At 43.9% G+C, this 12,487-nt stretch overlaps 1 long non-coding RNA gene across 1 annotated transcript; it reads right to left on the bottom strand.

Annotated features, from left to right (window-relative positions):
• Positions 1–2,804: 2,804 nt before the first annotated feature.
• LOC135806775 (uncharacterized) lies at positions 2,805–5,547 on the bottom strand. The gene is made up of 3 exons (XR_010551263.1): positions 5,049–5,547; positions 3,755–3,908; positions 2,805–2,916 (listed from the first exon to the last, which is right to left on the bottom strand). It is a non-coding gene; the product is annotated as an uncharacterized LOC135806775 (long non-coding RNA).
• Positions 5,548–12,487: the final 6,940 nt, after the last annotated feature.

The raw sequence follows: 12,487 nt of genomic DNA, 5'->3' as shown, positions 1-12,487 counted from the left end.
GCGAAAATGAGTTGATTTAGAGCACTTACGCGAAACTTGATAACAACTTTTCGAGCAACTGCACTGTCCAGCATTGTCTTGTACCACGGTATTAGAAGCTGTTGTGTGAGTATCCTTTGCACAGGTGGATGACAGTTGAAAATATAGTCTTCGTTTTTCTCAGGAGGGCATGCCCAAAGGTTAAAAGCGACAAAGCCTCGCTTTGCTACATAGTCCTTATAGGCGATAAGCAGCTCATAATACACTTGAGTACGCAACTGCTTAGGCCGGAAGAAATGGACACTGTCCAGATACGAAATGTATACACGCCTACAATAAAAATACGCAGAGAACAGAGAGCAAGTCTTGAAGAGATTTCACACAGCAGTCAACGGTGTTACATGTAGTACATGCACTTGTACAGCAAACAAAACAAAGTCAAAGTCAAGAGAGAGAGAGAGACAGAGAGAGAGAGACAGAGAGAGAGAGAGACAGAGAGAGAGAGAGAGAGAGAGAGAGAGAGAAGAGAGAGAGAGAGAGAGAGAGAGAGAGAGAGAGAGAGAGAGAGAGAGAGAGAGAGAGAGAGAGAGAGAGAAGAGAGAGAGACAGAGAGAGAGAGACAGAGAGAGAGAGTGAAAGAGAGAGAGAGAGAGAGACAGAGAGAGACAGAGAGAGAGACAGAGAGAAAGAGAGAAAGAGAGAGAGAGGGAGAGGGAGAGGGAGAGAGAGAGAGTGACAGTGGGGAAGACAGGGAGACAGAGAGAGAGAGAAAGAGAGAAAGAGAGAAAGAGAGAGAGAGAGAGAGAGAGAGAGAGAGAGAGAGAGAGAGAGAGAGAGAGAGAGAGAGAGAGAGAGAAGGAGAAAGAGAGAAGGAGAAAGAGAAAGAGAGCAGGAGCACAAGATGGATATAGATCTTACCGTCTATTAGGCTCGGGACAGTCAGAATCAAACTCATGCACGATCATGCCAAAGAAGCACACGTCCTTGCCATCAATTTCCACAAAAGCAAAGACAGACTCTGCTACATAAGGAAACTCCTCCGGGAAAGATGGAGCACTTAGCTCCTCAAACCTGGCATTAATGGAAGAAACATACACATATACGCACATGTACACAGAAACACACACACACACAGAGTTGAGTATAATGAAAAAGGCTGGTTTGTATGACAGATGTATGATGATTTGTGAAAACACTCCGCACTAACTGAGGTCCATGTGAATAAGCAATACTAGTACACAGCGATAGACAGGTACACAGTATATTCCTACTAGCCACAAGGAAAACACCGAAAAACATACCAGACATTCCTGCCCGTTTTCTTGAACTACCCTTAGATCTTTTATTCTTGCTTGAGATTACAGTACAGTCAACTTCGCTTATAACGACACTACTTGACGAAATCGAACGGAACCTCCGCAGTCTTGAAGCACTCGAACAAGACGTAGAACACCCGTTATTTATTCCTATGATCACAGCAAAGCTCCCACAGGCTGTCATGGTGCAGCTCGAGCTTGCACGGGGCAGCGACAGCTGGACTGTCGCATCCTTACGCAAGGCCCTTGGCATCTTGGTACGTGTCAAGGAAACTAGTGAACGCCAATGTCACGACGCGAACAAAGGACATCACGACAACAGCATCCTGCGCCATCCCATGTCATTTCCACTGGTGTATCCCTCTTGCAACATCATGAGAAATGTTTCTACTGTTCAGGAGCACACGTTAGCGATGAATGCGGCCAGTACCGAGATTTAGATGTACGCAAAGCTCACTCGAAACTCAATGATCGCTGCTCCATATGTTTCAGATCGGATCATATCGCACGTGACTGCAAACAGGCGAGACCGTGCTTCCACTGTAAACTGTCTACGCATCATAGAAGCTTGTGCGATAAGACGTTAGGCGGTGCCTCGGTAGCGCATTCGGAGCAGAAGCGGCGGAATCAGCGAAATACAATTGCCAGCGAAAATGAGTTGATTTAGAGCACTTACGCGAAACTTGATAACAACTTTTCGAGCAACTGCACTGTCCAGCATTGTCTTGTTCTACGGTATTAGAAGCTGTTGTGTGAGTATCCTTTGCCCAGGTGGATGACAGTTGAAAAATAGTCTTCGTTTTTCCAAGGAGGGCATGCCCAAAGGTTAACAGCGACAAAGCCTCGCTTTGCTACATTGTCCTTATAGGCGATAAGCAGCTCATAATACACTTGAGTACGCAACTGCTTAGGCCGGAAGAAATGGACACTGTCCAGATACGAAAGGTATACACGCCTACAATAAAAAATACGCAGAGAACAGAGAGCAAGTCTTGAAGAGATTTCACACAGCAGTCAACGGTGTTACATGTAGTACATGCACTTGTACAGCAAACAAAACAAAGTCAAAGTCGAGAGAGAGAGAGAGAGAGAGAGAGAGAGAGAGAGAGAGAGAGAGAGAGAGAGAGAGAGAGAGAGAGAGAGCAGGAGCACAATATGTATATAGATCTTACCACCTATCAGGCTCGGAACAGTCAGAATCAAACTCATGCACGATCATGCCAAAGAAGCACACGTCCTTGCCATCAATTTCCACAAAAGCAAAGACAGACTTTGCTACATAAGGAGAGAGAGGGAGAGGGAGAGGGAGAGAGAGAGTGTGACAGTGGGGAAGACAGGGAGACAGAGAGAGAGAAAGAGAGAAAGAGAGAAAGAGAGAGAGAGAGAGAGAGAGAGAGAGAGAGAGAAGGAGAAAGAGAGAAGGAGAAAGAGAAAGAGAGCAGGAGCACAAGATGGATATAGATCTTACCGTATATTAGGCTCGGGACAGTCAGAATCAAACTCATGCACGATCATGCCAAAGAAGCACACGTCCTTGCCATCAATTTCCACAAAAGCAAAGACAGACTCTGCTACATAAGGACACTCCTCCGGGAAAGATGTAGCACTTAGCTCCTCAAACCTGGCATTAATGGAAGAAACATACACATACACGCACATGTACACAGAAATACACACACAGAGTTGAGTGTAATGAAAAAGGCTGGCTTGTATGACAGATGTATGATGATTTGTGAAAACTCTCCGGACTAAGAGAGGTCCATACGAATAAGCAATACTAGTACACAGCGATAGACAGGTGGTACCCAGTATATTCCTACTAGCCACAAGGAAAACACTGACCAGAGATTCCTGCCCGTGTCCTTGAAGTACCCTTAGATCTTTTTTTCTTGCTTGAGAATACAGTCGGTATACTATGGTTGGCACATTCTTTGGTGCACTATTTGCTGATCAAACCTTATGACGGCACAGAACCTTAATAGGTAAAATGTCATATACAGCAAATTGAATAAACCAAAGCCACACCTTAGATTGATTTCGAGAGGGCTCTTACGACAATATAATTATGTCTAAATATGCGAACAAACGGCGAGGAGACAACAATTTGATAACCGCAATCAGTAATACAAGCTGGATCGACATTTGTGTACACTGTATTCATGTATTGTAAAACTGTGGAGACAATGTGCAATAAAACGATGAAAAATGTGAAGAAATTGTGTAGAGAAAGAAAGGGATTCAAACAAGTTTTCGTACAACACTCATCAGGAATCGTCGTTGTACTAATGGACACTGAAACAAAAATTGAACTATTATAGAAAATCTAAGTTAGAGAAATAACACTAAGAGCAACAACAGTGAAATTTACAAGTGTGAATCTAAATATGCGTGGAATATATTGAAAAAAACCCAACAACAGCACCAGATCACCACTGCCACCAACAACAGACATTACTTACTTTTCTTTGGTGGCATCTTTGACCTTCACTGTCTTCTTGCTGCTGGAGAGCACACGGATGTGAACGTGGCCAGCTTCACGGTTAGTGTCAGCAGTTGTAAGGTAAGCGTTGATTCTCTCCTGAAGGTATGTAGCCAGAGCATTGGGCGGCAGTGCTACAAACAACAAGAGAAAAAGTCATGAACAAATATTTAGGTTTTCTTCAGGTGAACAATAAGACCAGTATCAATGCCCAGATTTCGCACATTCCAGATAACCCAATAACCAACCCAGTCGTACTCCCTCTCCGCTCTCTCTCTCTCTCACTCTCTCTCTCTCACCTTCTCTCTCACTCACTCTCTCTCTCTGTCACTCTCACTTTCTCTCTCACTATCTCTCACTCACTCTCACTCTCTCTCTCACTCACTCTTTCACTCACTCACTCTCACTCTCTCCGTCTTTCTTTCTCTCTATCTATCTCTATCTATCTCTCTATCTCTCTCTCTATCTCTCTCTATCTCTCTGCATCTCTCTGTATTTCTCTGTATTTCTCTCTCTCTCTCACTCGCACTCCCTCCCTCACTCACTCTCCCTCACTCACTCTCTCTCTCTCTCTCTCTCCCTCCCTCCCTCCCTCTCTCTCTCTCTCTCTCTCTCTCTCTCTCTCTCTCTCTCTCTCTCTCTCTCTCTCTCTCTCTCTCTCTCTCTCTCTCTCTCTCTCTCTCTCTCTCTCTCTCTCTCTATCTATCTCTCTCTTTATCTCTCTCTCTCTCTCTCTCTCTCTCTCTCTCTCTCTCTCTCTCACTCTCTCTCTCTCTCTCGCGTGTGCTTCTCGTTGGAGCAACCAACTGATTGTAGTAAAAATTTGTGTCGAGCATATTGGGAAAAAAATTCAGTTCTAATATTCGTTACCTCACAAATGTTCATTCTGCAAAGCTAAATTAATGAATATTTGAATAGTCGAGATACTCCTTTCAGCCCTATCCTAAAGCATGTTTCATGCACGGCTTTCCCTTCCCAATGGTGCATGATTCTCCCACAAATGCGTATTTCGACCAAATTATTGATTTCAAAATTTCCCATGAGGGCCATTGTGGGTAAAATGGCTAAATAAGGCTTTTGAGAAGAATTTCATAGCTTGATTTTGATTGTGAAGGGCTGCACTAAAACTGATTTCTTGCTCATGATATTCAACTCCGAAGAAACAATCAAGTTAGAAACAAATCTAAAACATGCATTTGCAATCAAACCAGTCGTCGCACTCCACGAGACACAGGTATATTCAGCGCAAAGAAAGTATGAGACCATGGACCTACATGTTTAGCCTTCTCCGGCTTAGTGAGGACACGCGCAGCGAAATCTTTTCTCTACCGTGCCGGTGCCGGCTAGCTCTTCTTCTTTCGGCCGTTCTTTTGTTTTGGTGTTTATCGAACTCGTCCTGCAACGCTTTGGCGAGGTCGTCGAATGTTGCCCCTGTGTTGCTGAGAGTGGGCACGAGTTGCTGGATGTCGTCTCCTCCCAGGTACTGGAGTAGCCCACGCTGTTGGTCGTCATCGCTAATTTTGGACGCAGCAAGATAAAGTTTGAAACTCCATGTCCAGGCGGGCCAGCGCATGGCGGCATCGTAGAGGGAGACATACATTGGAAAAGGTCCAGGGGGCGGAATGTCTGGAGTGGCCAAGGAATGCCACAGCGCGTAGGTACACGTGAACACTACAGGTGCCTTCATTGGCTTCAAAGCTTTAATCACCGCCGACCATGTTGCTCCATCGGGTGATAATGGCCGCGTTCCTGATGGCACTTAGCACACTTGTCATAATCCTAGCATAAGGAGGCACAAACACGTACAAAACACAAACACGTACAAAACAACAATCAGATACTGAATGGAGGCAGATCTGGACACTACTGGTGAGTAGAGAACCTGCAATCTGCAGGTGTTGCATGTTGTACAGAAGAAGCTACAGTCATGTGGATTAAAAATTCTGTCGTGTACCTCTATGTACAGTCTACTCTAGAAGAACTAAGAGAACTTGAGACAACAAATACAAACAAAATCTGGAAACACACAGTGGCCAATATGAATATGCAAACTTACGTCACACACTGGGCAATGGAAACGACTTCCAATAATTTCAGCCATGCAGGTATTGCAGCGGTAGCCGATTACATTGACTGGCTTTGCAGCTCGATGAGCATGCACAGTGTAGCGTACTGCGCGTGCCGCAAAGTTGTAAACTCGAGATGATTCTTACGAAAGTACGCAAGAATTGAATCCCGACTCTCCATCACATTGCCGCTTTGCTGCTCGGCCACATCCTCCTGCATGGGTTTAAGGTTGGCGACCTTTTCTGAAGAAATCAGCGTGATGGTGAAGAATGCCTGGCCAAAAGGAACAAGAATAAAGGTAATGTAAGGAAAATTTGGCAGCAACGAATACAAGAAATCAGCGTAGGCGATAATACCAGCAACACCCAAGGAGCTAGTAAGGCCGTCATCACACTTCATTCTCTGGCTTCCCCTTACGTCTGCGTCCACAGTGAAAAATCCAAAACGGGTAGTCGTGTCATCAAACAGGCACAGTTCTTGACCAGTACACGCGGTCATGTTTTGGAGAAATTTGAAGATTCCCACGTACAAGGTCGCTTTTAAACAGACTGTGGGAGATACACCCTTTTATACAAAAAAGTGGCCCACTCCCGCTGGCTACCACGTCTACGTTTCCCGTTTCTTCTGCTCCCGCTTTCACTCCGTACATGGATCATCATGACAACCGACCAAAACTTTATGTGGATGTAGACACAGCGCCTTGTACCGTAGTGTGATGACAGCGTAACAGCTGGGGCATAAACTAAGATACTAGTAGAAGGTTCAACAAGAAATGGTTTCACTGAAAGAGTAACACCCAAAGGTAATAATTTTACAAACTAGTACCATTATGAACTTAGAAGTTGCGACTTCGGCGGTACTAGTGATGAAATTGGTTGCTCCAACGAGGAGCACAAACTTCTTGCCGAACTTGACACACTGTGTATTGAGCAGGCAGTGGTGCTTTCTTTCAGGTTTGCCGAGCGGAAGGTGCTACGTGCTTCTCGTGTGCTCCGGATGGCAATCGTGAGTCACTCAAGTGTCTAGGTCGGCAAGAAGCGTGTGCTCCTCGTTGGAGCAACCAACTTTAGTACCATTATGACACACCAATATACTCTACAAAAAATAAGTCACTTTCAAACATCGAATGTTACGTGCGTAAACTCATTTTAATATTCAGATTCAAGGGCATACGTTTTCGATAGCCACCTCGCATAATCAAAGGACGACAGAAAACGTGTCGTAATTTGCAATCACCTGTGTCCCACAGATGAAGCTCTATGTGCTGATGGGCTTACAGTGTGTACGTCGCAAACTTGCCTCACTTATTCCAGGCTTGCCCTGTAAGTAGAGAGAGTATTGCTACAACCTAAACTGTAGGACTGAAATGAACACAATTTCTCAGCAATCGAACATTCTTGACTCTAACGAACGAACGAACGAACGAACGAACGAACAAATGTTCTTGATTGATAATTCATGCAAATCGTCAGAGTTCTGACAAGGGCATGAATACCCCGCCTTATCATACAGGCAAAAAAGTATACTTCAGGGAGGAAACCAACGCCATTGACATAAAAACCTTCAGCGACCTTGCTTCGCTCTCCGTTGGAAGCAACATCGCCCCAGAAACGCTGTCAGATGGCTCCGTAAGGTTGCACGCTGATTGTAATAAAACATTTGTGTCGAGCATATTGGGAAAAAAATTTCAGTTCTAATATTCGTTACCTCACAAATGTTCATTCTGCAAAGCTAAATTAACGAATATTTGAATAGTCGAGATTTCAGCCCTATCCTAAAGCATGTCTCATGCACGGCTTTCCTTTCCCAACGGTGCATGATTTTCCCACAATTGCGTATTTTGACCAAATTATTGATTATACAATTTCCCATGTGGGCCATTTGTGGGTAAAATGGCTAAATAAGGCTTTTGAGAAGAATATCATAACTTGTCAGCTTGATTTTGATTGTGAAGGGCTGCACTAAAACTGATTTCTTGCTCATGATATTCAACTCCGAAGAAACAATCAAGTTAGAAACAAATCTAAAACATGCATTTGAAATCAAACCAGTCGTCGCACACCACGAGACACAGGTATACGCAATGCAAAGAAAGAATGAAACCATGGACCTACACTTTTATCCTTCTCCAGCCGGGTCAGGACACGCGCAGCGAAATCTTTTCTCTTCCGTGCCGGTGCCGGCTTGCTCTTCTTCTTTCGGCCGTGCTGCGGCTGGGAGCATCCCTTCTTGCCATTCTTCTGCTTGACATCATAGCAATACAGGCACACAACAACAGATCACGGTCATCATACCCCTCACACACCTGGCCAATAAACAAATCCATCCACATTAATCACTGCATTCTCAATCAAATATTGTCTAGTTTTCCTTTCTTTTCCTTTTCACTTATCTCGTTATCAGCCCACTTAATAGTTGTGTATATCACTGTTGAGGCATCCTATGGTAAGAAAAATAAATACTACTACTAGTCGTTGACAAGTGACGCTCTACGGCTTCAGGAAGGCATTGGCTTATGAAATAAAGCTCTCACTACTTGGCGGGGGATTGGCATACGCCAAGCTTTAAGCGAGTGTATGGTTTGTCTTCTTCCCACACTGAGAACACCTAAGGTATCTTCCCAGTTCCAGAGCAGCGTAGCGCCCCTTGCTATGTTATTTACAAGGTAATATTTCAATGGCCAATATTTTAGAATCACTACTGTATCCTTAATGGAAGTATTGATCCTCAGGCATTCTCCTCCTAATCTAGTCCTAACCTTTTTAAGATTTGATCAAGATGAAAGAACGTTGAGTAATAATACAAAGAAGTTGCAGTGCAGAGCAGTGCAATTTGAGGAATGGCTGTCATCACATTGTTGTTTTGCATAACATAAGAAACGGATTTTTTAGTAACAAATTCGGCGATAATTATATGAAAGTTCGTTGCTCTCAATGTTCGAGCTTGCACCTTTCCCACTTTTCTGTAATAACATAATGAGTCCGCTGAACGGAAAAGTGGGAAAGGTGCAAGTTCGAACATTGAGAGCTACGAACTTTCTTATAACTATCGCCGAATTTGTCACCTTCATCCCATGCACTCCATCATCTCAGCGGCATTGAAAAAAGACAAATTGCCAACAACCATAAGACGAACAGCGGCTGGTGCCCAAATGCCATCCAACCGGTGGTAAAATGTTTGATATGGAGTTGAATTCGAGAGAGAGATGTGAACCATCAGTCCTGCTCTACACAGAAGATAATGCATACCTCGGCCTCAGCTGCGATCTTCTCCGCTTTTTCCTCCTGGGCGATCTTCTCAAACACTTTAGGCCAGTAATCACCCTCAAAGTATGACATACCGGTCGGTACGCTGACTTGATCTTGAAGTGTGGACTGGTGAATATCCTGAAAGATCAAAAAAGTGAGAAAGGATAAACAACATTAGATTGCCAGTATAACAATAGGGATCAAACGGCTACGGTTTTCACCTAAATGGTTAACTGCTACGCTAACAGTCGATTTATCGGAGTACAACCTATAAGCTAGAGCAGTACGGCGTGTAGCTAGTTTGAACAGTATAGTACAATATCCTTGTTTGAAATGTACCGTGCGAAATTACTACTAATCCATACAAATGTCTGCATGCTCATTCACATAGATTCACAGATCAGAAGCACACTTGTCATAATCCTAGCATAAGGAGGCACAAACACGTACAAAACACAAACACGTACAAAACAACAATCAGATACAGAATGGAGGCAGATCTGGACACTACTGGTGAGTAAAGAACCTGCAATCTGCAGGTGTTGCATGTTGTACAGAAGAAGCTACAGTCATGTGGATTAAAAATTCTGTCGTGTACCTCTATGTACAGTCTACTCTAGAAGAACTAAGAGAACTTGAGACAACAAATACAAACAAAATCTGGAAACACACAGTGGCCAATATGAATATGCAAACTTACGTCACACACTGGGCAATGGAAACGACTTCCAATAATTTCAGCCATGCAGGTATTGCAGCGGTAGCCGATTACATTGACTGGCTTTGCAGCTCGACGAGCATGCACAGTGTAGCGTACTGCGCGTGCCGCAAAGTTGTAAACTCGAGATGATTCTTACGAAAGTACGCAAGAATTGAATCCCGACTCTCCATCACATTGCCGCTTTGCTGCTCGGCCACATCCTCCGGCATGGGTTTAAGGTTGGCAACCTTTTCTGAAGAAATCAGCGTGATGGTGAAGAATGCCTGGCCAAAAGGAACAAGAATAAAGGTAATGTAAGGAAAATTTGGCAGCAACGAATACAAGAAATCAGCGTAGGCGATAATACCAGCAACACCCAAGGAGCTAGTAAGGCCGTCATCACACTTCATTCTCTGGCTTCCCCTTACGTCTGCGTCCACAGTGAAAAATCCAAAACGGGTAGTCGTGTCATCAAACAGGCACAGTTCTTGACCAGTACACGCGGTCATGTTTTGGAGAAATTTGAAGATTCCCACGTACAAGGTCGCTTTTAAACAGACTGTGGGAGATACACCCTTTTATATAAAAAAAGGGGCCCACTCCCGCTGGCTACCACGTCTACGTTTCCCGTTTCTTCTGCTCCCGCTTTCACTCCGTACATGGATCATCATGACAACCGACCAAAACTTTATGTGGATGTAGACACAGCGCTTTGTACCGTGGTGTGATGACAGCGTAACAGCTGGGGCATAAACTAAGATACTAGTAGTAGAAGGTTCAACAAGAAATGGTTTCACTGAAAGAGTAACACCCAAAGGCAATAATTTTACAAACTAGTACCATTATGAACTTAGAAGTTGGGACTTCGGCGGTACTAGTGATGAAATTGGTTGCTCCAACGAGGAGCACAAACTTCTTGCCGAACTTGACACACTGTGTATTGAGCAGGCAGTGGTGCTTTCTTTCAGGTTTGCCGAGCGGAAGGTGCTACGTGCTTCTCGTGTGCTCCGGATGGCAATCGTTAGTCACTCAAGTGTCTAGGTCGGCAAGAAGCGTGTGCTCCTCGTTGGAGCAACCAACTTTAGTACCATTATGACACACCAATATACTCTACAAAAAATAAGTCACTTTCAAACATCGAATGTTACGTGCGGAAACTCATTTTAATATTCAGATACAAGGGCATACGTTTTCGATAGCCACCTCGCATAATCAAAGGACGACAGACGTAATTTGCAATCACCTGTGTCCCACAGATGAAGCTCTATGTGCTGATGGGCTTACAGTGTGTACGTCGCAAACTTGCCTCACTTATTCCAGGCTTGCCCTGTAAGTAGAGAGAGTATTGCTACAACCTAAACTGTAGGACTGAAACGAACACAATTTCTCAACATTCTTGACTCTAACGAACGAACGACCGAACGAACAAATGTTCTTGATTGATAATTCATGCAAATCGTCAGAGTTCTGACAAGGGCATGAATACCCCGCCTCATCATACAGGCAAAAAAGTATACTTCAGGGAGGAAACCAACGCCATTGACATAAAAACCTTCAGCGACCTTGCTTCGCTCTCCGTTGAGAGCAACATCGCCCCAGAAACGCTGTCAGATGGCTCCGTAAGGTTGCACGCTGATTGTAATAAAACATTTGTGTCGAGCATATTGGGAAAAAAATTTCAGTTCTAATATTCGTTACCTCACAAATGTTCATTCTGCAAAGCTAAATTAACGAATATTTGAATAGTCGAGATACTCATTTCAGCCCTATCCTAAAGCATGTCTCATGCACGGCTTTCCTTTCCCAACGGTGCATGATTTTCCCACAATTGCGTATTTTGACCAAATTATTGATTATACAATTTCCCATGTGGGCCATTTGTGGGTAAAATGGCTAAATAAGGCTTTTGAGAAGAATATCATAACTTGTCAGCTTGATTTTGATTGTGAAGGGCTGCACTAAAACTGATTTCTTGCTCATGATATTCAACTCCGAAGAAACAATCAAGTTAGAAACAAATCTAAAACATGCATTTGAAATCAAACCAGTCGTCGCACACCACGAGACACAGGTATACGCAATGCAAAGAAAGAATTAAACCATGGACCTACACTTTTATCCTTCTCCAGCCGGGTCAGGACACGCGCAGCGAAATCTTTTCTCTTCCGTGCCGGTGCCGGCTTGCTCTTCTTCTTTCGGCCGTGCTGCGGCTGGGAGCATCCCTTCTTGCCATTCTTCTGCTTGACATCATAGCAATACAGGCACACAACAACAGATCACGGTCATCATACCCCTCACACACCTGGCCAATAAACAAATCCATCCACATTAATCACTGCATTCTCAATCAAATATTGTCTAGTTTTCCTTTCTTTTCCTTTTCACTTATCTCGTTATCAGCCCACTTAATAGTTGTGTATATCACTGTTGAGGCATCCTATGGTAAGAAAAATAAATACTACTACTAGTCGTTGACAAGTGACGCTCTACGGCTTCAGGAAGGCATTGGCTTATGAAATAAAGCTCTCACTACTTGGCGGGGGATTGGCATACGCCAAGCTTTAAGCGAGTGTATGGTTTGTCTTCTTCCCACACTGAGAACACCTAAGGTATCTTCCCAGTTCCAGAGCAGCGTAGCGCCCCTTGCTATGTTATTTACAAGGTAATATTTCAATGGCCAATTTTTTAGAATCACTAC

Source organism: Sycon ciliatum, chromosome 1 (genome assembly GCF_964019385.1).
Source record: "Sycon ciliatum chromosome 1, ocSycCili1.1, whole genome shotgun sequence".
In the NCBI taxonomy this organism is placed as follows: Eukaryota; Metazoa; Porifera; class Calcarea; order Leucosolenida; family Sycettidae; genus Sycon; species Sycon ciliatum.
Note: the sequence above shows the minus strand (reverse complement) of the source record. Positions and strands in the feature narration are given on the sequence as shown.